We start from the raw sequence: 10,885 nt of genomic DNA, 5'->3' as shown, positions 1-10,885 counted from the left end.
ACAGTCCCCCCTCCCCCTTCTCCTTCCCCCCCGCTCACGCTGCTCCCCTCCGCCGCTCCGCGCCCGCTGCCGCTGACGCCACCTCCCGCCTGACGCACGCGGAGCCCCGCGGGGCGCGTAGCGGGGCGCTCAGCATCCCCACTCCCACCCACGCACCGGAGTGCTCGTATCCCGGCAGTGACCTGCCCGTCGAGCTCGAAAAGCCCCCAGCTACAGATATGATAATTACTTATGAACAGCAAAAGTTTCCGCAGATGCTCGGACACCTGCGTGTGGGATGCGCCGGGTCACGGGCTGCGCAGAGACGCGAACACGTCGTGCGGCCGTCGCGGGATGCGCTTTATCGTCGGTTTGGCTTTCCCTGCCGCGTGGGGAAACACGGGGAGGGGAGTAGAAGGGGGGGCACAGCGGATAATAGAATCAAATGAAGTCTATGTGAGAGCGAGAGATAACGGGAAAGTCACTTGATAAAGGTTTTTCATAGGTGCTAAGAAATGCTAACGTCTGCCACAATCAGACTACCCGTTCCGAAAAGAGAGACAACAGCTGCTGTTTCAAGGAGAGTAAGCTCTCCCTCAAGACATTCATCCTAAGGTGTAAGTGTTCTGCTTGAATTTCACAACATTGGTAACACAACCCAGTAAGAGCGGGCTCCGCGGTCAGCGCCCAGAGCGCACGAAGGTGAAAGCCGTGGGGCACCGCGGGACGAAGTGGAGGCAGCACGGGGCGGACGGCCCTGCACCGGGACGGTCGAGGTGGCAGCGAGAGGCTGGGAGCTGTCACGGACTGTCCCGGTCTCTCCTCTGCCTCCTAGAGATCGGTAGTAAAAAAAAAAAAAACAAAAAAAGGCGCGGAAATGGTCTGAAGTAGAGGGTAGAGCAAGTTAATCTTTAACGTGGAGTGTGCATATGAAAAGATAAAGACAAGCAACAGCCTCCATCGCGGCGCTGCTCATAGCGTGATTTGTCTCAGATACAGACAAACGCTCCATCTGTTGAATGGAGATATTACAATGCAGAACATTTTGGTTCCTGTGAATACATTTAAGTACGGATGCACATGCCATATATAGCAGGAACGCACTGGTAGAATTCTGATTGCGTGAAAGTTCTCTTTGCTATAGAAAGTTTCCTTTGAAATACAGTTATCCTTTTCTACGTTATCTGCCTGTCTATGCCATGAAACTGATACTTCAGAAGCAGGAAACCTGCAGAAGTTTCAAAACCCTGCTGCAGGGAACAGCCAGTGGGAAGAGTTCTTCCTTCTTCCCTGGATCAACTTTTGTAGCAGGATAAAATTTAAATTTGTAATTTTGTTGTTGTTGTTTGTTTGCTTGTAGATGCATAAATGCATGCAAAAATACAGCTGAGTGCATTCCAGTGGTATTAGCTCTGGGTTGGTTTGGTTTTTTTGTTTTTTTTGTTTGCTTTTTTTTTTTTTTTTGCATACTGATGGGAACACATTTTCTGCCTTACTAAGAAGGAAAGAGAAGAAAAGAAAGACAAGGAAAGGGAAGGAAGGGAAGAGAGGGTGGGAGGAAGAGAGGGTGGGAGGGAGGAAGGAGGAAGGAAGGAAGGGTGGAAGGAAGGGTGGGAGGGAGGGAGTATATATCACATTGTGTGGACTGTACTAGTGTGCCATTAAAGTTTTAGCTACAGCTCATCTGCCTTAGCACAGAGGTTAGATGGCCACTCACATTCCCCTCCAGTCCCATTTTCTATTATTTCCGTGATGTAGAAAGACCAATCTGCAGCTGATTTTGCTCTGTGGGTGTTCTGCAGTTCAGGCAGCTCTATGAATGAGAATCATATTTCATAGGTATTTTCTAGTGCCTACTCTCTGTCACAGATTTCCTCAATAGTGTAATTGCCCATATACTTATGTAACTGGAATTTACAGGAATGACGTTTTATTTTTTCCTCAGGAAGAGAACAATTGCCAGTTTCCCTCCCATTAAAAAAGATCACCTAATTGGTTTAAAATAAAAAATAATAACCATGGAATTCTAATATTCGTGATTCCGAGGAAATGACTGTATGTTATATTATGAGACATAATATTTCTTATAATTGCTTTGTTTTCACCTGCTTAGTTTTTGTCTTTTTTTTTTCTTTTTCTTTTTTTTTTTTTTTTTCCCCCCCAATAGAAATGTAAAAGCAGAAACTTCAGTATTAAAAATCTTCGCTTTCTTATCATGTTGAATGTTCTTCACATATTATCTTTAGATGCTTTGGATTAGGCACAACTGAATTTAGACAATTATATATATATATGTATATATTTTCCTCAGTAGAATTGAACTATCTTCTATTTCCTCAGTATTCCTGTATTTTCTTTTTTCTAACTCTTTCCTGCTTCTGTAGCTTCTTCTGTTCCTTACATACTAGTATTTTTTAAGCCTTTTAATAATTAATGCCTTAAATCACCTTGACTTCTCCAAGTCATCTTCATTGAAGCTTTTCTTGATGAGAAAGTTTGCTCTTGCAAAGGAATGTCCCAGAAAAGCATTTATAAGGAAAACAAATTCTTCTTAGAACTCTTTCTCTCCCTCTTTCTTCCTAAGTATTTCTCAGCTAGAGAAAACATGTGTAGCTCTTCATTAGTGTTGGTCCACGTGGGAATCTCACATTATCTGCTTGCCCTCAACATGTGATTTAAACAGTCTATCAATACCCACAGATCATCTCCATTCACAACTGTGAGGCATCTGAAGATAGTGAAACAATCAGGCAACTGGTAGATTCATTAAAGAACAGATACATGAACCTTAATTTACTTTACTTCATCACTGGAACCTAAAACTACCATCTCTACATGCAGATGACACCTAACACAAAAGATGTAAGCACCAAAGAGAAGAAAACCACTCCGCCATAGAAGATACTGGAGACAATAATAAGGAAGAGTCGTTGTTTCTAGTTAACAGTCTTATGCCTTAGAAACAAAAACAGGCACAGTGAGAATAAATGAGATACAATTCAGGCCGTTTGTATTTTGATATTAAATGTATTAATTTGTCTGAGATTTTTGTGTTTGTGTGTGTTTTTTGTATGGGGGAGAGGGATGTTGTATTCAAACCTTGCAGGAGGTATAACAAGTATGGAACTGGAAGATGAACCATTCAAAATTCATTCACCTAAGAGTTATTTCACAAGACAAATATTTTAAACAGCACACTGGCTCAAGGTGCTAGTTCATCATATCAAATGCAAATGTAATTGATTTAAGCTGCTTTGCCCCTACAGCAGTTTGGCTACCAGCAGTTTAAGGTAATTTGCTTGATAGAAAACTGGTAACATTAATTTCTATCATGTCGGCTCAAGCAAAGTAGAAGAGCATCTGAAGCGTAAGGTAGACAATGTATATGAATTTCTCAGGTAGTTCAAGTCTGCAGCATCACTTTCTTTGGCACAAAATACGTCTTGGGTTTTTCATTCAGTTTAGTCAGGACAGTAATGCTCAGATTTTAGCGCTGTGTTCATATGCTTAAAATCTTAAGACACTGGAGACCATCTGTGCTACTGATGACAATATCATAAAATAACTCAGAAGTCAGGGAAGACATTTCACACACTGGATCATTCCTAAGTAAATAAAACATTAAGCATCCCCTCTATTCTAAATTCCCTCTCCTTCAGGCATTCTGTCATATGATATTTGAAATTTGTGAGGTTGTGCACTTTAGGGAAACATTAAAGAACCAATAGAATAATACTCAAATTTACTGCTGTAGAAAACAAACAAACAAACCCTATAAGCATTCATGTTATTGTCTGAATCAGATTTTATTTTTTAAAACACAGCAAATCTATGACATATTTTGCAAAGAGCTGCAAATCAGCACAGATTTGTACACATCTTATGGCTAAGAAATTATTTCTTTACATTTTAAAGTTTCAGTGTCTGAAACTGCGAATGTGACACTGTGCAGCCTCTACATCTGAGGACTACATGTTTGGCAAGGCTTTTATTCACGATACTTTGACATTTCAAACAGCAACAACATCTTAGTACCCCCAAAGGCCCACAGTTCTCCAATCACAGGACATTTTAGGTGTTATCATCTCAACAGAATGATCTAAAGTCTCGTTTCTTTTCTTTTCTTTTCTTTTCTGAAAATTCACTAACCCTTCTGCTGGCAAAATAGATTCTGTCTTTATGACTGTAAAGCAAGTATGGAATATATGCAGCTATATGTATGCGCAGTTAAAACTGTTATGAACTGCTAAAATTGTGTACATTTCAGTACATATATATATGTGAAAGTACTCCCACTTTTGATTTTTTTTTTCTTTTACTGGTATCTTCATACTAGCTAATAGTGTAGTTTAGAAGTGCCACCACAGTGTGTCATGGGAGTTATGCTTTGGACACCTCCTGCTTACTTTCACCTCTCAGCAGTGCATCCCCATGCCAGACTGCATCTTTGACATTTGTCAGTTACACATTTTCTCCAAATACCCAACTTAATCATTTTTTCATTTGTCTCCAGTGAACCATGAATATTTTAATGCAACTTTCAGAATATAATATATACAGTGGACATGGGTGAACAGCCTGATGTATCTCTATTGAAGACTGCATATTCGTGTGATTCACTGTTTATCAAAGTGATTCTGCTTGGAAATTTTGCGCTAAATTGAAAGAGCGAAATGAAATTGATCTGAATTCAGAAGGGTGACTGTCTTTTTCCAGCAACATTCTGATTTTATCAGCAATTGTTCTTCAATTTTCACTGGAACACGGCAACCAAATATATGTAGTATTCATTGTTATATTGCACTGGTTCATTTATGTAATGTTGGTAGGAATTGGACCCTGCACTGTGAAATTATTGAAATTATTCTATTTTGTCTCTTAGGCCACTTTCACAAGTTTCTTAAATAATCTCACTATTTCCTTGTACCCAAGAGACAGTTTCAGTTTAACTAGTTACCTAGAAATCATACAGACATGAAACCACCTTGTGTTAAAAAATGCAGAGGATTATTTCCTTTGTGCGCAGTAGAGAAGCAACATGTTATTATTTCTGTAAATCAGTGAGATTATGGTGATACCTTCGATTTAGCCTGATACGGGTTCCTCACCAGGAGACCATAACAGGTTTCCTAACTATCAGTAACCTTTCTGTTTTCATAAGAAGAAGCCTCAGGAGTCACTGACAGTCTTCCACATTTCTGCTGTAGAAAGAAAAAAAAACAACCTTGACCTCATTTTGTAGAAGTGCTTCCTGTATTTGTTTATTATTTTTACTTATCTTCCTTCTTCAGAAAAAGGCAAAAGAACTATTTCTACTTAAATTTATTATTCATATACAAGGTGCTTGGCATCACCATTTATGAGTAAATCATTTTTTAAAAAAATGTTAAATTTGATTGTTCTTGATGTATTAAAATTATCTTTAGAATCAAAATATGAATTCAGTGAGCTGTGGTTTCAGTACTGTGCCAGCATGCAGATTCCAGATCTACACCCTTTCTGCAGCATGCAGCCTATGGGGAATGGAAAGCATCTATGTAATTTGCACATCTGTAAGCTGAAATTTGCATGTACAGCATTTAAGAAATTCCTTAGAGACCAAAAAGCAGACATCCCAATAAAGAAAGACAGGGTGGTAATAGGAATATTTTTTTACAACAGCAAACACAAGCAACAAATCATTTGCAAATGCACAAAAACAAAACAAAACAAACATTTCTCTGAAAAAAGGAATTCAGGCTTTGCATCTGATGAATATTTTGCATTTGCATAACACCTTTCAATTTCAGTGCTTTTCAAGCATTAATTAACCAAAGCTGCGTCTAAACTAGTATGCAGCTGTAAGTATATACTGCTCTGGAGGGGAAAAAAAAAGAAGAAGAAAGAGAAAGAAAGAAAGAAAGAAAGAAAGAAAGAAAGAAAGAAAGAAAGAGAAAGAAAGAAAGAAAGAAAGAAAGAAAGAAAGAAAGAAAGAAAGAAAGAAAGAAAGAAAGAAAGAAAGAAAGAAAGAAAGAAAGAAANAAAGAAAGAAAGAAAGAAAGAAAGAAAGAAAGAAAGAAAGAAAGAAAGAAAGAAAGAAAGAAAGAAAGAAAGAAAGAAAGAAAGAAAGAAAAGAAAGAAAGAAAGAAAGAAAGAAAGAAAAGAAAGCATCATCTGCAGCAGGCTATACCAGCCTTGTAGCCTTGTTTGTATTGGTAAGGCTTATCACAGGGACTGCTGAAGAGTTGCAACCTTTACCCCAGTTACTTATCAAAATTATCAAGAGCAGAGCATCCTGCTCCTGGCCAGATGTCATGATAATAGTTCCACATGTGCAATTGCCATCCATTTCCAAGCTATGATTTAGTCCTTTTTATCTCCCCTGCTTCTTCCCAACAAAAATAAATTAGACTGGAAAAAGAACAGTAATATTGTCGTCACTGCAGGTAAACTGGGGGATTGAGCTAGCATAGGGTGTTCACGTCTCAGTTTAGCACAGTGATGTCAGCCATACCTTGTGCTGCAGACATGATCTCAGCTTCAGACCACACCCCTTGTACATTGATAAGTGCTGCTGGAGCCATGTTTAATTGAGACCCAGAGGCCACTGTTTTCTAATCACTAGATGATGTAGCCCCAGTCCTGCAGACACCTTCATACATGTCTAATTCTATGATGAATGGCATGACTCAAGTGCTGAAACACTAGCTTGTCTGTATCTGTAAATTTCAAGTACCCACAATGAAGAAGAACGTGAACTGTTGATTTAAACACTGAGTCTGGGATTGCAACTCTTCGTTTTAATGAGATACTTCTGCAATTCTTTGGGCATTAACTGAAAATGTTTTAACAATACAATGTTAAAGGTAGGTTTAAAGAGTATTAAATGTACCTGGTGGTCCATTGCAACATTTCACGTTGTTGACTTAGGTAAAAACTGAAATTTTTGAAAATCAGGAATAAAAACTTAGGGCAAAACAGCAAACTTCAATTTCTTTTCTTTTTCTCCTTGTTCCCAGCCTCCTCTGGATGAACAAGTATTCCAGCTGTACTCACTGGTAACTGGTGAGATAGATAGGCTGACATTCATTGTTAGTGCTAACAAGCACAGCTGCGATGGTCTCACTCTTTAGGGCCATACCTCTAATAGCAGTGCAACTTGTTGCAAGTGTGCCTCTCTGCCCTGTTTCTACAGAAATCATCAAAGGGAAAAGATTTGCTTATGCGGGTGAGATATGAGGTCCCTCTGCTGTGGGAACAGACATTTGAGGTCCTAATGAAGAAAGAATGACATTAGATAGCAACACAATAGAGCTAAAGGGTATGTAGAAAGTGTGGAGAAATTAAAAAACTTAACGGGTGTGGCATGTTATCTATGACAGGCTTGTACAGGTACAACAAGTGTAGATAGCCATGACTCTTTGCAGTCCAAAGGTGCAGCAGGAGAATGTGCATCATGAATTGAGAAAATTATCCTCTGTATAGGTTTTCAGGTGTTCAGCTCATATTATTTACCTTAATAGAGAATACAGCATAGTACTAACTGACTTTACTACTCTAAAAATCCCTTCTGAAGTTTCTCAGAAAGAGAAGCATTAGAGATAAGGATTTGGCCATTATTTTCATATGTTTATAATGGGTAGTTCAGATATAATTCTAACTTCATCAGGTAAGCCAGTGCTGGGTGATCCTGAACATTTTCTTTTAGTGGAATAGAGCTTGCAGTTGTGCTTGGAAATGCTTGCAGTGTGCAAGCACCAGGATCATCACTGCATAGAGGCTTTGTACTAGAGGTGGATTCCACAAATGGTTCTGACAGTAATTTCTATTCTTTACAGGGTAAAAGGAGACAGTATGTGTTTACCACGTGTAACAATATGCTACTGTTCTGTCATTTATTGTACCTTTGCAAATAAGCTTCAGTGGAGATTCTTGCCAGATTATACCCTTTGTAATGTATAGTTAACTATACATCAGTCCTGGTCATTGTTTTTTTCACCTAACCAACTAGATCTATTTTGAATAGACTTTCACATCGTTATACTGGTCTACATGATTGATCATAGTCACAGTCAGGGATTGACTAACTTCACTGTAATTCTATACCTTCTAGTTCAAGGGAGCTAGCTTTAATAATGCAAGTAACCTTCTCATTAAAATCAGTAGGAGTTAATAATGTAAGCAACTCTGAAGATTTTGACATGAGGCAATACTAAGTCAAAACTGTCAATACTTTTTGGAACATCAATATAATCCTCTTAAACTATTTGTCAGTAATGTGGATACTGGCCACAAGTAGGATGGGGCAGAAACCAAAAAGTACATTCCTTTTAGCCTCTAGAGTTGAGGTCCTGAGGCCCTTGGTAATTTTCTTGCTGAAACAATAATTAAACAATTAGATGGGGAAAATAAGTCTTTGACCAAGAGGCACAGAATAGTTATACAGAAGTGACTGTTTATGAGAATGCAAGTCTGCTCCACTGTAAGGAATCCTACCCTAATCCAATCCGAAGTGACACCTTCAGAAGATGCACATCTTGATATATGTATCTCTCTGCTATGTAAACTGTTTCTTCCTGGAGCTTCTTTTTGGTTTATCAGATTCAAGCATGCATTCCACATGGCTTCACACCCTTTGAAAGTCTTCCTTTTATTGGCTGGTCTCCAATGCTATCTCTTATTTTGAATTTAGGTCATAAACATTCATATATGTCAAATCTTCCCAAACCTTTCCTTAGAGACCTATTCCCCATTTTGGAGCTAATGCTAAATCTGTCAAAACAAATGCAACTCAAATTTCTGAAGGACATAGACAGTTTCAAATGTATTATTAAATTTGAACTTGGCAAATGATCAGAAAATACAGTATAAAACATATTGCGCCTTCAGGACAGTAAGTTCAATATTTTTTTTGTTTTTGTTTGTTTGTTTGTTTGTTTTTATTGGTGTGAGGTGGTGGTTTGTTTTTGCTTTGATTTTCTTTTTCATTTATATATCTTAAATTGGTCCTATTTGCATTGCTTTATTCTGAGATTAACACCAAATTTATCTTAAGTCAATGTTCTGTCGAATAAATTTGACCTCTAGTTAGGATGAAAGTAAGAAATTCTTTTGAATATGAATTACTGACCAGTCTCAGGAGGTTTGTTCTTTTCTCCTAAAGGAGAGAAACATTCATCATTCACTGTTCCAGAGATCAGTCTTTCCTAGCACATTTGCAGTTGTTCCTTTGTGTAAGAAGGCCTTGATCAGAAAAAACTCCCACTGGCTTCAATGCAGAAGCTTCAAAAAGCGCCTAAAATGTGAATTTAATTGTTTCCAGGTATTACATCATATACAGATTCCAACCTTACTGATTTATATATATATCTGTGTGTGTATATATATATATATGTATATAAATAAGAAATGGGGTGAGAGAAAGATTTAGAGGCTGTTTTAGCCTAGAATTTTCGTATGTTATCTATTAAGAAGATTTCTTATTCTTCATGGTACACTATTTCCTTTAAAAGTAATTCATGAACTGTCAGTATGCCAGTATAAGGTTGTGAAACAGCGGCTTTCTGCCACTGTGGGATTATCTGTGATACTTTCCATCCTCCCCTACATGATACAGGATTGAGAGGTGTAAATCTTTGTTATTATCCTGCATGAAAATCAATAGGCTGCAGGGATGGAGGTATTTTGTCATTTAGGGAAGGGTTGTTCATTTTTCATGAATGGCTAGTATCTTGGAAGAGAGAAAGCTTGTATATCTGTCCCCCATGTGAGCTGACATCTGGAGAAGATCCCTACATAGAAAGATGAGAACAGGCATGCTGGAAATGTACATCAGAAAAACAATATCAAGGATTTTGGTGTAAGTTGAAAAGCGATAGTCTTTATGGGTGCAGGTAGTGACAGGATCTCAGGAACTAGCATTAAAGAAAATAAGAACTCCTTCTCTAGTGACTAGAGTAGTGTTCACCTCCAGGGGGCATGTATTTCAGAAGTTTGTCTCTAAAAAATGTTCAACAGACCAATACTCAGAGTCTTGTTTCTTTCTGAAAATCATTTTCAATTGCAAAGGTTTTTTGTTTGTTTGTTTGTTTTTTGTTTGTTTGTTTGTTGTTGTTTTCCTAAATGCTGTCAAATTACTTAAAATTACTTAAAAATCAGTTTATCTCTTAAAGTGTTAAATAATGCCCCTAGCTTGAATAATAAACTAATTATTCCAGATCAATTGAGTAAGAGACTTCAGAAATATCAGATGAAAAATAAAATATTAACCAATGTATGTATTTATCTGAGAAATCAAATCTGGCCATGATCATCTCAGCAATATAATGAATTTCAGAAAATGTTCGTTCAGATATGTTTGTAACCCTGTACTATATCCCTATCTCCTCCCCCTCACCCCCCCCTCCCCCCCAAAAAAGAAATAATATTTTTGTTATATTTTTAAATAAGGAAAAATATTTTTACATTTATATGCCTTCCAAACTGCTAAACTTCTTCCAGGAATAGGACATTTTCTTGATGTATCTGGTGTATTTACAACATGTGCTTTGTAATAGGTACGATCTCAGCTAGGGCTCCTGGAGATGTTCTCAGATCCATTTTAGGTTTTCTGATAAAGCCTTTTTGTCAGTTATTGGTGACCCTGACACAGCAGCTTGGAACACAGTAGTTCATCCAAACTACTTTATTAGATGTAGATGTCAGAGCTGCTACTAAGTCAGACATTTACACCAAAGAATATAACCACAAAGCACTATTGTAGAATGCCATATGAACTGCTGTGAAAAGTAATTAAATATTTCATAAGAGGATTAAAAATTAAAAAAAAAAAAAAAAAAAGTGAAGGAGGGTATTAGATGGATCATTTATCTCAATCTGATGTTTGCATGATTGCTGTGCAATTCTGGAAGAGCTGAGAATTTAACTC

At 37.7% G+C, this 10,885-nt stretch overlaps 1 long non-coding RNA gene across 1 annotated transcript in view; it reads right to left on the bottom strand.

Moving 5' to 3' along the window:
* Window positions 1–3,769: 3,769 nt before the first annotated feature.
* LOC107311222 overlaps window positions 3,770–10,885 on the bottom strand; it is a 14,198-nt gene continuing 7,082 nt past the window's right edge. The window contains exon 3 of the long non-coding RNA XR_001553952.2: window positions 3,770–5,180. This is a non-coding gene — a long non-coding RNA (uncharacterized LOC107311222). The remainder of the gene's footprint in view (window positions 5,181–10,885) is intronic.

This window comes from Coturnix japonica, chromosome 1, assembly GCF_001577835.2.
Source record: "Coturnix japonica isolate 7356 chromosome 1, Coturnix japonica 2.1, whole genome shotgun sequence".
Taxonomy (NCBI): domain Eukaryota; kingdom Metazoa; phylum Chordata; class Aves; order Galliformes; family Phasianidae; genus Coturnix; species Coturnix japonica.
This window is presented reverse-complemented; position numbering and strand designations above follow the sequence as displayed.